General features: G+C 38.0%; 1 pseudogene; it reads left to right on the plus strand.

The window, feature by feature from the left end:
• The first annotated feature begins 1,423 nt into the window (after positions 1-1,423).
• Positions 1,424-2,326, plus strand: LOC140898147 (olfactory receptor 6F1-like; annotated as a pseudogene).
• The last annotated feature ends 5,818 nt before the right edge of the window (positions 2,327-8,144 follow it).

Consider the following 8,144-nt stretch of genomic DNA (forward strand, 5'->3'; position numbering starts at 1 on the left):
CTGTCAAACAAACTTGGTATCATTTCTGATGACATTACAATTGTGATTGATAAAGGTAATAGGGTTGATATAATAGACTTGTCTACGGCATTTGACTTGGTATTGCATGACATTTTGACTAAACAACTAGAAGGATACAAAAATAACATGGCACACAATACATGGACTAAAAGTTGGCTAACTCTTAGGCCTCAAAATGTAATTGTAAAAGGGATTGCAGATGACATCAAAATGAGAAAGTAGTTAATAATGAAGGGGATAGGGTTACAGAGCGATGGATCGCTTGGTAAGCTGGACGCAAGCAAGCAATATGATTTTACGATGACTAAATGTGAATGTATACATCTACAGACAAAGAATGTCGGACATACTTACAGGATGGGGAACTCTATCATGGGAAACAGTGATTCTGAAAAAGATTTGGCGTTCATGGTGGATAATCAGCTGAACATGAGCTCCCAGTGTGATGCTGTGCCAAAAGGACTAATGCAATTCTTGGATGCATAAACAGGAAAAAGACTATGTCCAGTTCTCGTGTCAACAATTCAAAAAGGATGTTGATCAATTGGAGAGGGTTCAGAAAAGAGCCATGAGAATGATTAAAAGTTTAGGAAGCATGCCTTATAGTGACAGACTCAAGGAACTCAATTTATTTAGCTTAACAAAAAGAAGGTTAATGGGTGAATTAACCACGGTCTATAAATTCCTTCATGGGGAAAACATATTTAATAATGGTCTCTTCAGTCTAGCATAGAAAAGTATAACAGCATTCAATGGCTGGAAGTTTAAGCTAGGCAAAATCAGACTGGAAATAAGGCGTATAGTGAGAGTAATTAACTTTGGGAGCAATTTAGTAATGGTCATGGTGGATTCTCCATCACAGAGAATTTTTCAATCAAGATTGGATGTTTTTCTAAAAGATCTCCTCTACAAATTATTTGGGAGAAGGTCTATGTCCCGTGTTATACAGAAGGTCAGACTAGATGATCACAATGGTCCCTTCTGGCTTTGGAATCTATGAATCAATGAAATCAATGAGTTTAGGTGCCTTGGTGTTTTTGAAAATCCCACTACATGACTAGATACCTTTTAAAATCTGGCCCTGAGTGACTTGAGAGCCTAAATCCAATTTTCAAAAGAGCTTTACTCTTTCAGAGCCAAATTTTCAAAAGTATGAAGATGTCTAAAGCTTCAGACAGATGCTTAGTGGGATTTTCAAAAACACCTAACCAGATTAGGTGCCTAACCTGCATAAGCATTTTTGTCAATCTGTACCATTGACTGCTCCTAAGCAACTAACATGATTTTGTAATGGGATTTAGGCTTCTATATCATTTAGGCACCCTTGAAAATTGTACCTGTGATGTCTAACAATCCATGTAACAAAGCTTCCCCTGAATTATGATCTCTTGTATCTTGACAGATGGAGCCTGTGACTGGAATAGAGAAGGAAAACCAGTCCAGGATACAGGAATTTATCCTCCTGGGGTTCGCCGGCAGTCAATATTTGCAGATCTCTCTTTTTGTGGTGTTTACCATGATGTACATCCTGACAGTTGCAGGAAATGTTGCCATCATAGTCCTAGTGAGGGCCAGCCATCAACTCCACACCCCCATGTACTTCTTCCTTTGCAACCTCTCCTTGCTGGAGATATGATACACCACAGCTTGTGTTCCCAAGACCATTGCGATTTTCCTGGGGAAAAGCAGAACCATCCCCTTTAGTAGCTGCATCCTGCAGATGTACTTCATTTTCTCCCTGGGGAGCACAGAATATTTCTTCTTTTCTGCCATGGCTTATGACTGCTATCTGGCTATTTGCTGCCCATTGCACTATAGCACCATCATGAACAGCACCTCTTGTCTGCTCAGCTGGCCTTGGCTCCTGGGTGTGCAGTTTCCTGGCTATTTCTATCTTAGAATCTCTGATAGTTAGGTTGTCCTCATTTCTTCTGCAGCATAGATTCCCTAATCAATCTCTCCTGCACAGACACCTTTTATCATCTCGATCATCGTCATCCTGGGATTATGTTCAATAACTCTGGTCTCCTATATTTACACCCTCTCCACCATACGGAGCATCCCGTCAGCCCAAGGCCGGCAAAAGGCCTTTTCCACTTGCTCTGCCCATCTCACTCTTGTGATTATATGGTACAGCTCCACCATCTTCCTGTATGTCAGGCCTTCCAAACAGAATGCCTTGGACATGAACAAGACGGTCAACACTTTGAATACTATTGTAACTCCACTGTTAAACCCCTTCATTGACAGTCTGAGAAACAAAGAGGTGAAGGTGGCTTTATGGAAGGTATTCAGTGGGACATGAAGTTGTTTTTGAATGGCTTAGATGTTACTGGGTCTGATTCTCAGCCTGTGCTCATTTTCCCTTTGGTAGTAACTATCCTTGTTGTTTTCTTTTAATCCTGGTTCCAATTTTACATTTACACCTTTTATATTTGGGTAAAATTTTCAGAAGTGCCTAAGGGCCAGATTTGCAAAGGAATTTAGGCACCTAAAGATTCAGATAGGCCCCTAAATACCATGAAATATCTGGCTTCTAGGAGCCTAATTTTTATTGAAAAATCTACAGGACGAGAGCTCCTAAGGGCCATATTTTCTAAGGTATTTAGGTGTCTAAAGATGCAGATAGTTGTTTAGTGGGCTTTTCAAAAGCACTTTAGCAGATGAGGCACCAAAATCCCATTGATTTCAGTGGTAGCTACAAATACTTTTGAAAATCTGTCCCTGAAAATCTCTCGAGAGGTCTCATCAACAGCCAATTGACATCAATGATCATCTTTCAACTGAATTAAATGACCTTTAGATCAGGACCTATGTGGACATTACTTTTAGCAATTCACATTTTGGCCCCCATCCTGAGATCCTTACTCAAGTGCTAAATTATATTACTTTGAGTAGTCCACTTGACTCTTATGGGACTACTCACACTAGGAAAGAAAGCTTGTGCATAAAGCATGTGCAGGATCAAGACCTTAGTGACACTGGATCTCCACTCAGAAGTTTGTCCTAAGTTTAAATTTGTAGCAACTCCAGAGTTTTCATTATCTGTGATGTATAACTGGTTGGCTAACTCACACAACATTGTGTCTTTTCCCTGATTCAATAGCTGAAAAATAATTAAACAGCAGACTAAAGAACAACTTGCAGGAAATACAGAATGATGAACAACATTGGTGGATTTTTTTTTGTAATTAGTGAAGAATTTCAAAAAATCAAACTTATTTCCCTTTTTAAGGGTTCTAAGTTTGGGGGTCCTACATGTTGGTAAATGGAAACAAGTCAATAATGTTTTTTATAAAGTTTTCCTTTTAAATGTTGTCCAAAAATGAAATGAAAAATTTAATTAAAAAAAGAAAACAAAAATTCACTAAATCGACAGGTCTTTACAAAAATGTTCATTTTTGAAAAGAGTCATTTTTCAACAAAAAGAAATTACAAGGGAGAAGTTCAATTAATGCTGATCAATATGTTTTCACAGAGAGTGTTTTTTGTCAAATGAACTTGATTTAACTGTGACATTTCTGACTGATAAAGGCAATGGTGTTGATGTAATAGACTTGCATTTTTCTAGAGGTTTGATTCAGGGTAACATCACATTATTTAAAAAAAATAACACAACACAAAAACAATAGTAAATTGATTAAAAACTGGCTAACTGATAGTTCTCAAAATTGATGGGAACTGTTGATTTTAATGGGTGATAGACACCTAGATGCTTTTGAGAATCCCACTAGGTTCCTAAATACCTTTACATATCTTGCCCTTGATGCCTGACTTATTTGTATTTTTGTATATTTGTATTTAGACCAGTTTTATCATCAGAGTGTAAATAAACTTTAACTTTTACCTTTGTATCCCCCTACCTTTTGGAAAGTGTTTTACTTATTAAGGCTGGGGATTTCAAAGGAGTGTAAAGACGTAGGCTGGGTTTACCAAAGGAACCTGAGAGATTCATTGTAGAGGAAATTCCAATATTTTGAAATTGGTTTTTATCCCAAATCTGGATGAAAATTTAAAATGTGGAGATTTTTTGTGGAATGAAACGTTCCAAAAAAACCCCTCAGAAATGGCAAAACATCCATTTTGATCCAAACCAGTGCAGTCAGAACCTGGAACGCCCGTTCCATAGTAATTTTCAAAGTTTCATCTTTTGATTATTACCCTGAATCATAATAAAAAAATAAACATTTCAGAACTTTTTCCAGACCAGAATTCTGAAATTTCATGTAGGAAAAAATAGAGAAGACAGTTTGCCTGCCTACCTGGCTTCCTTTAAAAATTTTAATGGAATCAACACATTCCCATAGAACTGTTCTGTTCAAAAATTTTCCATCAGTTCCAGTTCCAATGTTTCAAAATGAAATATTTTATTTCAAAATGTCAATTCAAAATGAAAAACTGACATTTTGACTGAAAATGACAACAAAGTTAATCATTTGAATGTCCATTTAAGTCAAAATCTCAAAAAACGAAACTTTTCATTTTGTTGATGGGGTTTCTGAGCTGGTGGATGGGGGGAAGAAGTAGATAGGAAATATCTTAATTTTAGTAAGGCTTTTGACACAGTCCCCATGACATTCATATAAGCAAACTACAAAATGTGGTCTAGAGGAAATTACTATAAGGTGGGTGCACAATGAGTTGATAGGTCATACTCAGAGAGTAGTTATCAATGTTTTGCTGTCAGACTGGGAGGGCATATCCAGTGGGGACCCACGGGGTCATTCCTGGGTCCAGTTATTCAAATAATAATTTGGATAATGAATTGGAGAGTATGCTTATGAAATTTGCAGATGACACGAAGCTGAGAGGGGTTGCAAGTACTTTGGAGGACAGCATCAGAATTCAAAACAACCTTGTCAAGTTGGAGAACTGGTCTGAAATCAACGAGATGAAATTTAATAAAAACAAGTTCAAAGTACTTCACTTGGGAAGGAAAAATCAAATGTTCAACTACAAAATGGTGAATAACTCACTCGGTGGTAGCACTGCTGAAAGTAATCTGGGAATTCTAACAGATCTCATATTGAATAGGAGTCAACAATTAGATGCAGTTGCAAAATACATTAATAACATTTGAGGTATATGAACAAGGTATATGTCATATGTAACACGCAGGAGGTAACGGTCCCACTCTACTCAGCCCTGGTGAGGCCTTAGCTGGGGTACTGTGTCAGTTGCAGTGGGGGAGGTTTAGGTTGGATATTAGGAAAAACTTTTTCACTAGGAGGGTGGTGAAACACTGGAATGCGTTACCTAGGGAGGTGTTGGAATCTCCTTCCTTAGAGGTTTTTAAGGTCAGGCTTGACAAAGCCCTGGCTGGGATGATTTAACTGGGAATTGGTCCTGCTTCGAGCAGGGGGTTGGACTAGATGACCTTCTGGGGTCCCTTCCAACCCTGATATTTTATGATTCTATGAGTTCTGGTCACCGCACTTTCAGAAAGATGTGGACAATCTGGAGAGGGTTCAGAGGAGAGCAACAAAATGATGAAAGGTTTAGAAAACCTGACCTCTGAGGAAAGGGTTAAAAAACTGGTCATGTTTAGTCTTGAGAAAAGAAGATAGTGCCGGGGCGGGGGGGGGAGGGATCTGATAACAGTCTTCAAATATATTCAGCACTGTTATAAAAAGGACAGCGATCAATTGTTCTCCATGTTCACAGAAGGTAGGACAAGAAGTAATGGGCTCTTGTCATAATTTTATAGCTGGGGAAAGTGAGATTGAGAGGGGTTTCAAGTAACACACCAAAGCTCCTCCTGTTTAGCAAGTGTTTGGCAAAGACAGGACTAGAATGCTGGTCTCCAGGCTGCCAGTACAGTGATGTCACCAGGAGACCAGCCTGGCTCAGCAGAGTCTTTTACACATTCTAGGGAAGTCTGTGAAATTCTGTTGAGACTGAATAGCCTCAGGGTGCTGGGAAGATGGAAGTGGAGTACAAAACCAACCCCCTCATGCAGCCAATATGAACCACAGATCATTAACAAGGTAGGTAGGGGTAAAGCCAGTTGGATGCTGGTGGAAGGAGATTCCTATCAACATCAAAATCTATAGAATTTGCCCGAGTCGTTTGGTTTTGAAGAGGCAGATTATCATTTATACTAACAATACCTCACACCACTCTGGCAGAAGAATGGGGGTTTAAAATTGGAGTGAATTATACTTATTACATACATTTTAAGGTCCCTTTATATTGCTACAGCAGTGTGAAATGACCTTAATGTAAATGTGAACCAGGTGTGATACAGTCCTATATTTGTTATATATTTAGGTGGGGAGAAAACAAGATAAACCATGTTATGATGCACCATTTTTCAGCAGCCAAGGCTATTGTGTGTCATCCGTAGAGAAAAAACATTGTGAATGAAAGGAGTTTGTATTGATAAGCTCTACCAGAAGACGTGGTAAGTTTGATCTACTAGCCTGATCCAGCCCATCCTGGACTTATAGTTTAAAGTAACTGTATTGAGAAATACGTTCCCCTTTCTTGGTAATGTGAGCTACCTGAAAATTGCTGTTCAAAAAGGTAGACTCGTTCCTTGAGTACAGGTGTGTTGGCTCTTCAATGAGGCAATCTCATCACTTCTGTTCTAATATAGTATGAAATCTAGGATGAACAAAAGGAAATACTATTATTTGTAAATTGTATAACTAATAGAATCAATTGGGAAAGTGGCTTTTTGCCTCAAAATTTATCAGAAAAATTAATTTTTTTTTGATAAACCAGAAGTCCAGTCAAAACATTTTGTTCTTTAGTCACCAGAAATTTCTTCTTCTTGGTGTTGTTTTGATGAATGTCCCAAAATCATGTTATTGATTGATTTGTAAAAACTTCTGTTTCATCAAAAAGACAGTGTTCATCAAAACAAATGTTATAATGGAAAATTTCCGAGCAGCTCTAATACATTAACCTGTGGAATTTACTGGTATAGTAACTTTACTGAGGCAAAGAAGAAAATATATGTATAGATACACAGAAAGATAGATAGATGCCCACCTATTTCCAATCATTGCACAGAAGTGGGAATCTCATCTCTTGCGTTCTATCCTCAGCTGCCTTTGTGATTTGAACATATCACTTCACATCCCTGCTTTAGTTTCTCTACCTGTAAAATAGGCACAGTCATACTGTTCTAGTCAAACATTCACTCCAAAGGGCCTTAAATCAGGCCATTCGTGTCTAGACATGTTCTTTTCACATTGCTTTCAAGATGTAAAGAGCTATGCAAGTGCTAAATAGCATTATCTGTGCAAAAATAAATTCAAATGGAGAGGATAGGTATTACAGCAGGGGTTTTCAAAGAGGCATAAGGGAGTTCATTGACAGCTTTTATTGCTGTTACTCATTTGAAAATACCAGGCTACAAAAACTTTCAATCATTTATTCTTTCTTCTATAATCTGATGTCTATCTCTGTTCAGGGAGGAATGTCCTTTGTACACAGTGGCAGAAGTTGTTAAGTGTATTATAGGTTGTTTCTTAAGAATCTGGTAACCCACAATGTTTAGAATAAAGAAGGAGGAGTACTTGTGGCACCTTAGAGGCTATCACATTTATTTGAGCACAGGCTTTCGTGGGCTAAAACCCACTTCATTGGATGCATGCAGTGGAAAATACAGTAGGAAGATATATATATACACACACAGAGAACACAAAAAAATGGGTGTTGCCATACACACTATAACGAGAGTGATCAATTAAAGTGAGTTATTATCAGCAGGAGAAAAAAAAAAAAAAACCTTTTGTAGTGATAATCAGGTTGGCCCATTTCCAACAATTGACACAAAGGTGTGAGTAACAGTGGGGCGGGGGGGGGAGGGGAATAAACATGGGGAAATAGTTTTACTTTGTGTAATAACCCATCTACTCCCAGTCTCTATTCAAGCCTAATTTAATTGTATCCAGTTTGCAAATTAATTCCAATTCAGCAGTCTCTCATTGGAGTCTGTTTTTGAAGTTTTTTTGTTGAAGAATTGCAACTTTTAGGTCTGTAATCAAGTGACCAAAGAGATTGAAGTGTTCTCCAACTGGTTTTTGAATGTTATAATTCTTGACGTCTGATTTGTTCATTTATTCTTTTACGTAGAGACTGTCCACTTTGGCCAATGTGCATGGCAGAGGGGC

Source organism: Lepidochelys kempii, chromosome 14 (genome assembly GCF_965140265.1).
Source record: "Lepidochelys kempii isolate rLepKem1 chromosome 14, rLepKem1.hap2, whole genome shotgun sequence".
In the NCBI taxonomy this organism is placed as follows: Eukaryota; Metazoa; Chordata; order Testudines; family Cheloniidae; genus Lepidochelys; species Lepidochelys kempii.